At 34.2% G+C, this 14,953-nt stretch overlaps 1 pseudogene across 1 annotated transcript; it reads right to left on the bottom strand.

Annotated features, from left to right (window-relative positions):
* Nucleotides 1–1,148: 1,148 nt before the first annotated feature.
* On the bottom strand, nt 1,149–1,802 carry LOC309806803 (14-3-3 protein zeta/delta-like; annotated as a pseudogene). The gene has a single exon. The product of its transcript is annotated as a 14-3-3 protein zeta/delta-like (transcript).
* Nucleotides 1,803–14,953: the final 13,151 nt, after the last annotated feature.

Here is a 14,953-nt window from a genome sequence, read left to right as displayed (position 1 = left end):
GCCTTCTAATAATTTGTAGATTATTTTGAATTTTCTATAAATGGTAACATGATTGATAAAGAAACAGAGTTTTATTTCCTCCTCTCTGATCCCCATATCTCTAATTCACCTTATTACACTAGCTATAATGTCAAATAAAATTGAATAAAGGGACAATAGTGGGCAATCTTTTCTTTCTGAAAGTCCATTCATAAAACTTTTATTCTACTTACATTAACTTAATACATATGTTCTTAAAATTTTCATAGATATTGAAAAATTTATAAGAAATTAAGTAAACCTATCCATCATGTCAACTTATTTCTCTGTTAACTACTTTTACAGTCATTCATATACAGCACGAAAATGAAAAAAACCTAAAAAAAGTTAAATACAACTTTGTTTTACTACTGTGATTGACATTTATAAAGTAATGGATATTAGCAAATGCATTTTTACTGCATATTTAATTGTACATTTGTTCTTAGGTTGCCTAAAACATTTAGATAAGTGTAGCAAAAAGTGTAGCAAAAAGTGTATTTGCTACACAAATAAGTGTAGCAAAAATAATGAAAGTAAAAAGCAGGCAACTTTACAAATTATGGAATATGAACCAGTTCTGCCTCTATCCAAAGCAAACTGGGACACAACCTTCTCTAAAGGAACACTTCTGTAGATGTAGTCAAAAGTGTGCAAATTGAGGTTGTATATTCCACAGATACACTTGGTTCAACATACAATATCCATTGGTATATATATATATTTGTACTACAGCCTTAAGCTCTAAATCTTAAAGGACCCACAGTAACGACACCTCTGTCTAGAATCAATTACCCCTTTTATCTCCCACCAGGCAGTTTTGTTTACTTAGACATGGAAACAGTTTTCACACTGGCCCTTGTCAAGCCACAAGGTACCAAAAGTACTATGCCAAGCATTAATAACTTGCATAAAAATTCCACATCACCATATTGAGCACCTCATAATGAAAACGGGTAAGTCCCTAAATGCTAACTGACCCTTCTCTTCTAGTATTAAACATAAAAACCACATGAGAAAGAAATTCGAATAGAAGTAATATAAAACTGTCACAAAGCATAAAAAACAGCTTGGATGAGAATGGTCTTTTGTAAATTTTAGGGTGATGCAGACAAAAGTTGAAAGGCTGATTAATTTTCCCAACTTTCTCCTGCTTTGGCTTTGTCTTCTTGGGTATCTGATGTGCACAATGTTATGTTGTCTCTCAGTCACTGCATTATTAGCCTCCTGTCTTTGTATGACTCTTCACTTAATGTAGCAATGGTTTCATCCAAAGTTGTCTTTGAAAGAAAGCAGGCTTTCTCAGAGGAGTTCAGATCTCAAAATAGAATACAGGGAAATAAAGGACCAGATCCAATATGATAGGAGGAGTCCATTACATATCCTTTTTGCTGATTTCAAAAGCCTCTTGGTATGCTTGTTGTGACTGATCCACAATTCCTTTCTTGTTACCAGTGGCAACCTCAGACATGTAACGGTAGTAGTCACCTTTCATTTTCAAATAGAAGTGTTTGCTCTCTGCTTGTGCAGCACTGGGATCAAGAACTCTTCCAAAAGAGACAGTACATCATTGCAGATGTACTCTAACCTTGGTCTCAACCTCCTTTCTTCACAAGTCATCTGTTGTTTTGCTCAGCATCTTCTGTCTTTAACTCAGTACTTGAGATGACCCTCCAAAATGGCCTACAAATTCTTACAACGTTTTTATAAGTAACTGAGAGATTACCTTCCCCATTGGATAATTCAGCTCCTTGCTTAGTTACAGACATCATGCAGGCTGACATGACATCACACTGCTCAGCCTGATCAGCCAGTTTTGTTTCTGATCCAGCTTATTTTCATTCATGACTGGATGTTTATGTCCAGAGTGGCTGGTGGAAGATGGATGGGGGCTCAGCAGTGTCTGACTTTTTGTTTTCAAAGATACTTTTATCAGATTAATGATGTTCTCATCTATTCTTGAATTCATCTATTCTCATCTATTCTAAGAGGCTTTCTTTTTTAAGACAGGAATTTAGGTTGAACTTTATCAAATACTTTGCCTGCACCTAACTGAAATAACCATATTGTTTTTCTCTTTTAATATCTTAATGTGGTAAATTATAGTCATAGATTGTTGAATCATAAGCCTGAGGAAGAGCAGTTTTATGCATTTTCTTTTCATATAATTTATTTTCTTTGTTATATGTACCCATACAAGTTTAATTGTAACCAAGCAGGATCCTACTGGGCCTTCCTGGGACAGACCCCTCCCCCATATCCTCTGGTTTAGTTCCTCTCTTAAGTATTTAGGTAACAGTATCTGATGCACATTTCCAGAGTTGTTTTACAGATACTAAAACCCCCACCAAAGGGAAGACATTAACTACTTGATGACCATGGGCACATAGCCTGCAGGCTTCCTGGAGACCAAGGATTGATAACGTTAACCCCTGTGGCACTGCCTTGTTACCTCACCGTCAGCCAATCACAGGACTATGCTGGTTACATAACCTGGGAGTCCCCTCCCTCACCTGGCCTTTAAAAATACTTTCCTGAAACCTATCAGGGAGTTCTGGTATTTTTGAGCACTAGCTACCCTGGACTACTTGCTTGGCATGCTGCAATAAACCCTGCACTTTCCTTCACCACAACTCAGTGTCAGTAGATTGGCTTTACTGCGTGTGGGCGAGCTGATGTGTTTGGTTTGGTAACATACTTTTCAGTTCTTTTAGGATTTATTATAAAGTATACCATGCTATTTGTAATAATTTAGGAGTTTTTACTAAAAGTATATTGTTTAGGTTTATATATATTATCACATTCATTCATTTTGACTGTTGTTTCATATTTCATTGTGTAAGTAAATAATTTATTGTATGTTTGTTCATATCAATTATCAGAACTTTTTATAAGCTATAGTAATAAAGATAGTATGTAGCTGGCACAGGAATAGAAAACTGGCCAATGGAATAGAGAACCAAGAACTAGACTCACCCATTCATGGAACTTTAAGTACGTCAGAGATGTCCTGTCTCATCAGTAAGGAAGGGTGGGAGGATTCAATAAGTGAAACTGAAAAACCGGTTATCCACAAAAATAAAATCATTTCCAGAAAGATTAAGGATTTGAATATTAAAAACAAAACTGTGAGCATCTTAGTAGAACATATTGGTGAACATATTTTAGGCACAAAAATTATTGACAATATTTGATAATATTAAAATTAAGAAAATTGGTTCATCAACAAATACTCCTAAGTGAAACATAAGTTATAAATGAGAAAAAGCTATCAGCAATAAACACAGCCAACAAATAAATTTTATCAAGGCTAGGTAAAGAACTACAAATTAGTAAGTAAAGCTACAACTCAAACAAAACAATGGGGCAAAGGTCATGAAAAAGCATTTCACAACAGAGGAAATACATATCTCTAATAAATGAACTTCATCCATTGTCAGGACAATGTAAATCAAGACTGCTATAAGATACCATTGTAACTCTCGTTAAACGAGCAGATATTTTAAAAGCTTGGAAGAACCCTGTGATAAATGGAATATTTCCTGCCATATCAGTAAACAAAGGATGTCACAGTCATCAACGATTGCAGCCGTCCAACATGAGCTGGTGAGCCCTGAGGAAACTCAGGGCTGAAAAGAACACCTGCCATCTAGCAGCCATCAGACTGCAGCCACTCCCTACAGTGAGCTCTCAGGAAACTCAGGATGTGAAAACACAGAATACTGGCCCCAGATAGCTGAGCTGCATATCAAAGGAATGATTTCAGTGAGTCCAGACTCTTGCATGTTCCCATATGTAGAAAAGCGCTCAATTCCTTAACTTGAGATATCTGGTTTTCTTTAATTAACAATAATCTTTTGATGTACAGACTACCTGCCCTTTGTTACAAAATTTCTATATAGCCTGGCTCCCCCCCACCCCCCCGCCCCCCGCCACCTTCGCCTCCTTGGAGCAGTTTCTCAGAGTTATCTGAAGCGCTGTCTCCCAGGCTGTAGTCCTCGTTTTGCCTCAAATAAAACTTAACTCGTAACTCTCATTTTGTGCATTTTTTTAAAGTCAACATCTGTGCTGGAAGTGATATACACCTTAAATCTCTTATACATTTCTGGTAGGAGTGCTAAGTGTTAAAATCACCATGGTATTACCTTGTAAGTTTAGAATAGTAATCCTAATCCTGTATATAAAGTCAAGAGAAATATATGTTTATATATATGTTTATACATATATATATCAGAAGACATGTACAAGAATGTTCATAGCAAAACTGTTCATAATAGCAAAACCATAGAAAAAACTCAAATGTTCATTGGCAAGAGAGTAGATGAATTAATTGTGTACTTACATGATGGACTATAGAACAACATTCAAATTGAACAAATTATAGCAACACTGTATATGAATGTTAATTGCATGCTATTTAGTGAAAAAATATACTAAATTATTACATTATAGTACAATATCCTCCTTACTAGTGTTAAAACAACTAAAATCATATACACTTTATGGAAACATGAAATAGTTAAAAAGAACATATAAAATGGAAAGCAAGAGAATGATGAAGATAAGAATCAGGTGACAGTTTCTTTGGGTGAAAAGGATGAAAGAAATAGGAGAAAAACAGGGGGAAAAGTCATAGAGCTTGAAATGAGTTACCATGAAAAATCTGGCTTTTAGTGTTTTTTATGTAAAAGATTGTATCATCTGCAGAGACAATTTAACTTATTCCTTTCTGAATCAGATATATTTTATTTCTGTTTATTGATTAATTGCTCTGGCCAGAGACTCCAACCAAAAACTATTAGAACTAATAAATGAATTCAGTAAAGTTGAAGGAAAAAAAATTAATATACAAAAATTAGTTACATTTTTATAAACTAACAATGAACTATCTGAAAAAGAAATTAAGGATACAATGCCAATTACAATAGCATCAAAAAGAATAAAATACTTAAGAATACATTTAACCAAGGAAGTGGAAAATTTGTACAACTGAAAAGTGTAAAACAGGAGTCCCTAACCCCCAGGCTGCAGACTGGTACCAGTCTGTGGCCTGTTAGGAAACGGGCCACAGAAGGTGAGCCACGGGCCGGCAAGTGAGCAAAACTTCATCGGCCACTCCCCATTGCTCGCATTACTGCCTGAACAATTTCCCCCAATCCGTGGAAAAATTGCCTTCCATGAAACTGGTACCTGGTACCAAAAAGGTTGGGGACCACTGCTATAAAACACTGATAAAAGAAAGATATAGGAATCAAAACAGTATGACACTGGCATAAAAACAGACACATAGACCAATGAAACAGAATAGAGAGACCAGAAATAAACCCATACGTATACAGCCAACAACAAAGGTTTCAAGAATACACAATAGGGGAAGTATGGTCTCTTCAATATATGGTGCTGGGAAAACTGGATACTCATATACAAAAGAATGAAATTGAAACGTAATCTTACACCATAAATAAAAATTAACTTGAAATGGATTAAAGACATAAATGTAAGATCTGAAACCATGGAACTCCTTAAAGAAAACATAGGGGAAAAGCTCCTTGACACTGGTCTTGGCAACAATATATATATTTTTGATATGGCACCAAAAGCAGACAAGAAAAGCAAAAATTAAAAAGTGGGAATACATCAAGCTAAAGGCCTCTGTACAACAAAGGAAACAACCAGAAAAATGGAAAGGCAATGTATGGCATGGGAGAAAATATTTGCAAATCATATATATATATATATATATATATATATATATATATATATATATATATATATTTTTTTTTTTTTTTTTTTTTTTTTTTTTTTTTTTTTGCGGTACGCAGGCCTCTCACCGTTGTGGCCTCTCCCGTTGCGGAGCACAGGCTCCAGACGCACAGGCCTAGCGGCCATGGCTCACGGGCCCAGCGGCTCTGCGGCACGTGGGATCTTCCCGGACCGGGGCACAAACCCGTGTTCCCTGCATCGGCAGGCGGACTCTCAACCACTGCACCACCAGGGAAGCCCTCAAATCATATATTTTTGATAAGAGGTTACAGTCCAAAATAAATAAGGACCTCATACAATTCAATAGCAAACTAAATGATACAGTTAAAAAGTGAGCAAATGACCTCACAGACATTTATCCAAATAAGACATACACATGACCAACAGTTATATGAAAAGGTGCTGAAAATCACTAATCATCAGGAAAATGCAAATCAAATGAGATATCTCCTCATACCTGTTAGTATGGCTATTATCGAAAAGACAGGAGATAAATATTGATGAGGGTGTGGAAAAAAGCAAACTCTTGTACACTTTTGGTGGGAATGTAAACTGGTACAGCCATTATGGAAAAAAAATATGGAAGTTCCTCAAAAATCAAAAATATAACTACACATGGCCCAGCAATCCCATTTCTGGATATGTATCCAAAGGAAATGAAATCAGTGTCTTGAAGAGATATCTGTACCCCTAATTTCACTGCAGCATCATTCACAATAGCTAAGGTATGGAAACAACCTAAGTGTCTGTCAACAGATAAATGGATAAAGAAACTGTGGCGTGTGTGTGTGAATATACATATATGTATTTGTATATATATGCATATGTACACGTGTATATATATATATATATATATAATATACAATAGAATATTAATCACCCATAAAAAGAAGGAAATTCTTCTCTTTGAAACATGAATGAACCTGGGGGACATTATCCTAAGTGAAATAAGCCGTACACGGAAAGACAAATACAATATGGTCTCATTTATATGTAGAGCCTAAAAAAGTCAAACTCATAGAACCAGTGAGTAGAATGGTGATGGCCAGAGGCTGGGTGTTGGGGGAAATGGGGAGATATTGGTCAAAGCGTAAAAACTTTCAGTTATAAGATGAATCAGCTCTGGGAATCTAATATACAGCATGGTGATTATAGTTAATTATACAGTACTGTATACTTGAAACTTGCTAAAAGAGTAAATCTAAAGTGTTCTCATTGCACAAACAAAAAGTGATAACTATATGAGTTTATGGATGTGTTAATTAACTTGATTGTGGTAATTATTTCACAATGTTATCATATATTAAATCATCACATTATGCTATCTAAAAAAAAATGCACTTACTTTGCAGCCCACCCATTTCACTCCCAAGTATTTACCCAAGAGAAATGAAAAAAAAATGTGCAAATACTTGTTCATAAATATTCACAGAAATTTTTAGAATAGCCAAAAAAGCAGAAACAAACCAACTGTCTGCCAACAAGTAAATAAATTGTAGTACATCCATGTAATGGAATACTACCTAAAAAAATTAACTGTTGATACCTGCAACAACATGACTGAATTTCAAAAGAATTTTGATGAAATAAATCAGAAAAAAGTACATACCATGTGATTCAATTTACATGAAATTCTTAAAGCATTTAAACTACAGTGAGAGAGTAGCTAAGTGGTTGCCAGGGCCTGGAGCTGAGGGAGGTGTATTGCCTTGCAAAAGAGGATCAGGGAGCTCTTTGGGATGATGACGGTCTTCTATGTCTGGATTGTGATAATGGTTACCCAAGTCTACATATTTGTCAAAATTCATTGAACTGTATACTTACAATGAGTACATTTTCTTTTCTATAAATTGTACTCCAGTAAAATTGACAAAAAAGAATATCCCCTTCATTCTGGGTGGTATGTTCACAAATATGTGTTATATTAAAGTAATCAAACAATCTAATCACATAAATTTAGTAAATATATACCTACACAATGGAAGGTCACAAATGTACAGTTGGATTATGATCGATCCTAGTCTGGACACTTGAGATCCTTTAAAATTTTGAAAAGAAACACATCAGCCCATGCACTCTCAATGCCTTTTAAAAAGTTTAAATAAAACTTTATTGGCATGTCTAAGAATTGATATGTGTTTATAATATCTTTGATAGGAACATGTGTTATTACCGCCTTGATATTTGAAAACTTATTAGAGATACAAAGAAAATTACATGACTCTTTAGCTGCTATCTGCTATTAGTGTATTGAGAAAAACAGTGGATAATTTGTTTGCAGACAGAAGTAGTGTCCGATCCTAGTTCTCTGGAGCTGTAAGGTGGAACCAGGGGTGGAGGAACAGGGAAGGGCAAGGAAGGGTCAGATGCTCTCTTTGCTAGAATTCAGCATAGAAGCTGAAGCTTGATGTGCCAAAGGTCTGAAGCAGAAGAAAGTCAGAATGCCAACTCATGTAACCATGTTTCACTGGTTAGATTCCACTTATTTCTCTAAAAATTCAGATGGATAATCCTTGATCCCAGCCTAAACTACAGCCTTTTTTTTAAAAAAAATAGGAGATAGAAGTTTCCCTAATATACAAAGAATAGAGAACATGGTTGGAACTTGAAATTGCTAGCTTCTCTGAAAATGTCTGAACTTTATGCAATTATATAGACATCATTTCCTAAGAAATCCACATAGCAAACACTATAATTTCTCTGACACTGCCGATTAATAGAGACAACTACACTATGGCTCCAACCCATTAATTAGTTCTCAGATATCATCCAGATTGTTTTCTTGTACTGACATCCATGGCCATGCTTCTTGCTTGAGAGGTAGTAGAGGCAAACACTGAAGGTGCAAGTTCAGGACTCAGATAGACCTGGGTTTATATTCTAACCCTTCACTTAGTAGCTATTTGACATTGAGAATGTGACAACTTTTCTATGCCCTGTTTTCCTCATCTGTAATATCAAGAGAATAATAGTAAGAACAATAAATTTTTGAAAGGTTTTTATACCTTTATAGTGTTAAATGAATTAATATATGCAGGCACTTAGAGTTAGAGCTCAACATATGACAGCTATAAAGAATGTATTTTAAAATATTTTTCTTCCAAGAAAATGTTTATGTAGTGAGATTTTGTTCAACCAGTTTGTCCTGAAAGACTAATTTTCTACCTAAAAGAGGCTGGATTCAAGATCCTTCTCACTTTAGAAAATAACCTGTAGAAACAGATTCTCAGTGGACTCGTATGTGTTTGGAAACCTATACCTCAAACTGAAAATGATTAACTGAAGAAAGAACAAGTTTGTTTTTATTTCTTGAAGAGGTATCACCAACCCTGAGTGTAACTCTGATCGTTCTCACTAATACTCTGTCTATTCTTGTCAAGCGGAAGAAAATGTGGTAGGCTGGGGCTGGTGATTTACTCAGATCACTCAAATCTCCATTTGACAGGCACTTCTTATTATCTCTCTCTATTTTTGTTCCCTGTGCAATTTTGGAATGGCATCTATGTATTTGCCTTCTTTTCAGTTGAAAACAAAACTGAACTAAATTAAAGTAAGCTAAATTAAACTAAACAGAACAATACAAACATTCCCCTCCCAAACAAAAACAGCTTGGAACATGTTCTTGTGTATCATGATATAACCAGAACGTTTTCTTCCATAAGAGTATCTGTGATTCTAAAGAAAAAGAGCATTGACCAAGGATTAGGGAACATTACAAGAAATTTTACAGTGTTGGGACTTTCCAGATGATGCTGATTTATTACCATCACTAAACAGGATAAGTTTATTATCCAGATCTGGAATGTCCTACCATCCTAAATGGTCTACTTAAGAGAGTAATACTGATTATACATGACTCAGTTATATATACACTTAGTCAGCATTTTTTTGGCATAAGAAACAATTTATGGAAAACAAAGTCATTTAAAATGATATTTAAAAATGAAAGTAGTCTTAAAAATGTATCTTTTAAAAAATGATAAATGTTCACTTAAAAACATCCAAACTATATACTTCCAACTACAATAAAATAAAATATCACCAACACCCAGAAACAGCGACAAAAACACATTAATTCTATTTTACTTCATTGAGTCCCAAGAGGAAAGGGTATGTTTATACAACTTAGACTACCTATTTTATTGTGCAAAATAATTACAATGAGAAAACAATTTTTTTTTCCTATTAGAGAAGTAGCAAGAGGGAGGCAGCTTTCTAAGAAGCTCACATCCTGATATTAAATTGATTATTTTCTGAATCTATATGATCTCTCTTTGACAGTTAGTTGGTCACTGCTGATATATAGCTATAGATTACACAATTACATTCTTAGTCTTAGTTTTGCTTCTTTGTTTAATTAGTTGACTCTCATTGCCAGTCAGGACTAGGAGCTTCAAGGTTTACTCTTCTTATTTAAGTCAAACTGTCCTACAGGCAATTCAGTGATGGCCTTTTCTATGAGAACAGGGTCTTCTGGGGATCTAATGCAGAGCATGGTGATTATAGTTAATAATACTGTATTGTGTGCTTGAAATTTGCTAGGAGATTGTATCTTAAGTGTTCTTACCACACACACACACACACACACACACACACATATAACTAAGTGAGATAATGGATATGTGGTAATCATTACACAATGTGTGCCTATATCAAAACATCAACTGTACAGCTTAAATACATATAATTTTTATTTGTCAATTATATCTTAATAAAGCTAGAAAAAATAGGGCCACAAACCATAATTTACAATTATTGAAAGATCAAGCCTTAACCTTTCTATATTGAAGTTTATGTTTAAAGGAGAATCACAAGGCTTTTAAATATTTAAGATGTCACTAAGAGAAGGAAGCAGAAAGACACAAATCACAACTTAAAGCCCTTAGGCTGATTAAGGCCAAGCTGAGGAAGCATTCTATTTCCTTTCTCAAATCCTAACCTTTTCCTCCTAGTTTTATCTTCTTAGGGTGCTGTGCCTTGGTCTTCAGATCACCGAAATTCTGATTTACTAATTTTATATGCCATTTTTGATCACCTTTTTTCTATAGTACAACATCTCTGATTCCCCTGCCTCCTTCCACCTCCCCTTCCAGGCTTAGAAGGGTGATGCCGACCCAGTATTCTATTACAGAAGAATATAGAGACAGGTTAAACTAGCCAGTTGAACATATATACTATGCATTTTTTTCTGCTCTAAAATAGCGATTAACAGAATATCTCACTTTGCACAAGGAGTTGTGTTATATATTTAAAACAAAACATCATAAACAAATCTGGGGTTTTATTATGATCCACCATTTACTGAATTTATGACTTTGAACAGTGCTTTTACTTTTCTGAACTTCAGTTGCCATGTTGGGAAAATGAGGAAAAAATCTAAATATATTTACTTGGTAAGATTACGTATACTCATTTTGCAAATAATATATGCAAAAATATCTGTACATAGCAGGTATTCTAAAAGTAAGTCTCCCATTTCCAGTATTTTCTATGATGAAACTAATTTATATTTTCATAAACCACTGTTTTAGTTTTTGACTGAAAATAATTAAATTCCAATTTTAAGGAAAGTATCTTAAATCCAATTCCAGCACCTTGATTACCAAAGCAAAAACTGAGTTCTAAAACTATTAGGTGATGGCAAGTGAATCAACTCCTTTTTACTGGATTGTTTTCTGGTTAACTTAACACCTATTTCAAAACTTATCCAGAATTTTTGCCTTTTGGCTTTGACACTGAACTTAAAGTGGTGATATTTCAGGGAACACTGAAATGCAAAGGACGCTAGGTTGCATTTACTTTAAGGTTCATTCACAGTGACTTTTACATGACTTGTTAGACATTAGCCTCCCTGTTTTGAAAAGGCCAGGTACATCAGGGTCAGTGCAGAGGGTGATCACCATTAGCCTGCACTTTGTCACTGTCATCCAACTGCTGAATGGCTGCATTTTACATTCCACAGGTAATGGAGGATGTCAGAGCTATTTCAACTCCTATACAAGGCAGAAGTTAACTGAGGACTCAGGGTTTCTGATTTTAGTAAGAAAGACTTTTTCTGCCCAAGCCCCTCAAATAACCTACACTCGATTTTCAATGGGAATATAGTAATTATTGTCTGTGAGTGCATTCCATTAACCTATTAATGAACTCTATGGTAGAATGAGATAAGAATTTAGTATGTACATTTGTAAGTAATTATAGGACAGGCACAAACTTTGCTTCAAATATTTGCTTTAAACTGGATTTGAACCAAGATTAAATATCATTATGAGATGCATGTTGTGTTGCCTTTCATTCTTTATATCAACCTATTAGTATATGTGGTTTCAGAAATTAAGTTACAGCATGCTCACTCAAGACTGCACTGATCCCACTTGCTCCTATCTAAGCCCAGCCCAACAGGCTGCAGCATCCAAACACTGACAGTTTTATTTGGGCTTTGAGCAGAGATTTTATTTCACTTCATTACATCTTATCACACTTTACATTCTTTATTCCACTATGGCAGGCTCATCCTCCTTTCACACTGCCAGAGGCTACCAATTGGTAATAAATCTCAGCTTCCAACCCACTCAAAAGAGGAGAAATCAAATGAGTAAAAAAGAAAGTAGACCATAGCCACTGCCTCCATTCACACTCATAGATATTCTGCAACCTTAGGGGATTTGTTAAGGTCCTATGTGTACCATTAAAGGATAACCATGAATTGTATGTAAGGAGACTTGGATTTTAAAAAATTAAAAAAAAATTTTTTTGAAGTATAGTTGATTTACAATGTTGTGTTAATTACTGCTGTACAGCATATGATTCAGTTATATATATATATACACTCTTTTTTATATTCTTTTCCATTATGTTTTATCATAGGATATTGAGTATAGTTTTCTGTACTGTACAGTAGGATGTTGTTGTTTATCCAGTCTATATATAAAAGGTTATATCTGCTAACCCCAACCTCCCAGTCCATCCCTCCTCCAAACCCTCCCCATTGGCAACCACCAGTGTGTTCTCTATGTTCAAGATTCTGTTTCTGTTTCATAGGTAGGTTCATTTGTTTTGTATTTTAGATTTCACGTATAAGTGATATCATATGGTATTTGTCTTTCTCTTTCTGACTTACTTCATTTAGCATGATAATCTCTAGTTGCAAAGAGACTTGGATTCCACTTCTGACCCTGGAATTCACTAACTGAAAACATTAACATTTCTGGCATTAATATTTCCATATTTATAAATTAAAAATAGATAGACCAGATAATATCTGTCACTTTCTGTTTGAAAAATATACCTTCAGACAATAAGAGAAGAAACATTTACTTTTGAGTAAATCACTGTGTACATGCTCTTGATTCTCAATTAGTAGAAGTATAACAGACTTTTTAGCTCTTGGTACGTTTTGATAGTAATATTGCTTTAAAAATAAATACGTGCTTTTTGTTTGCTTGTTTTTTGTTTGTTTTCCTTTTTTTTCTTTCTTTTCTTTTTATTGGATCTATATGAGAAGATAAATGTTAACTGAATCCATTGTGGTAATCATTTCACAATTTATATAAATCAAACCATCATTCTGTATACCTTAAACTTTTACAGTGATATATGTCAATTATTTTTCAATAAAACTGGAAAAAAATAATTAGATAACTTAAATAGTCCACTATCTATTAAAGATAACCTATGCACAAAGAACATTCCAAGTGAGATGTCTTCACTTACTAATTCTATCAAATGTTTGTACCATGCTACAAAAACTCCTCCAGATATTTGAAGGAGAATAACTTCCTAGGTTATGAGGCCAGTGTTATTCAAAGATATTACAAGAAAAGAAAACTATAAGTCAATATTCCTCGTAAACATAGGTGAAAAAAACCTTAAAAATAAACATCATATTCTGCGAGCAGAAAATGTGATCCTCAAAGGATATCTTGGTGGCTGGAGCAATTTCCCAAACTCAATCAGCTGAAAACTCCCAGGATTCAAGAGGAGTTTAGACTTCAACTTCAAATTCTATTTGCTAATTTTGTCTCTAATCTTATCTCCCCAAGCCGACTGTAAATAGTTTGTAAATACAAAGTATATACTTTGTAAATACTTTGTAAATACAAAGTATATACTTTGTAAATACAAAGTATTCTTGTAAAATGAAGTTGGGAATCATATCATATCTTTGACTTAAGTTTTTACCACTAACATAGCAATTAGGCATTTAAGTAATATTTGTTCAGTAGTTTGATAGTCACAAATGTAGAAATCAATTGCATCTAACAGAAGAATTTAATACACACTGGGGTATTGATACTGATCTCAGTCTAAGACAGTTATCTTAATCTAGCTAATGGCATCTCCTCTTTCTGTATGAATATAGACTTTGATGCAAACTTTTAATTTAAATATATCTTGAAAAAGTGTAGAATAAATGTGTGTATCAGAATACATTTTATAAAGTGAACAAACCCATGTGACCATCACCCAGATTAAAAACAGAACACTGTCCAGATCCCAGAAGCCCTCTTTTGTCCCCTTATAGTTATTAAGCCTCTAAGAGTAACCAATCTCCTGATTTCTGACACCATAGGCTAAGTTTGTCTGTTTTGGAAACTTTTAGCAGTAAAATCATAACATTTGCACTCTTTTGGGTCTGGTTTCTTTTACTGTCCATTAGATTTATCCATGTTGTTGTATATAGTTATAATTTGTTCATCCTCACTGCTAAATAGTATTTATTGTATACATATACAACTATTAATTTATCCAGTCTACTATTATATTGTTGGGTAGCTTCCAATTTGGGGATATTATGACAATGTCATTGTAAACATTCCGGTATATGTCTCTTGGGGCATACACTTATACATTTCTATAGAGTTTCTACTGAGGAATGGAATACCTGGATCAAGAATATGTATATGCTTAGCTTTAGTAGATACTGTCAAGCATTCTTCCAGTGTATAGTTCCACCAACAATGTATGAGAGTTCCAGTTGCTCTACATCTTCACCAACGTTTGGAATTGTTATCTATTTGGGGTTTTTTTGTTGTTGTTATCTATTTGTATTTATTTATTTATTTATTTATTTATTTATTTATTTATTTATTTATAACATCTTCATTGGAGTATAATTGCTTTACAAAGGTGTGTTAGTTTCTGCTTTATAACAAAGTGAATCAGTTATACT

This window comes from Mesoplodon mirus, assembly GCF_964341445.2.
Source record: "Mesoplodon mirus genome assembly, chromosome: 1".
Taxonomy (NCBI): domain Eukaryota; kingdom Metazoa; phylum Chordata; class Mammalia; order Artiodactyla; family Ziphiidae; genus Mesoplodon; species Mesoplodon mirus.
Note: the sequence above shows the minus strand (reverse complement) of the source record. Positions and strands in the feature narration are given on the sequence as shown.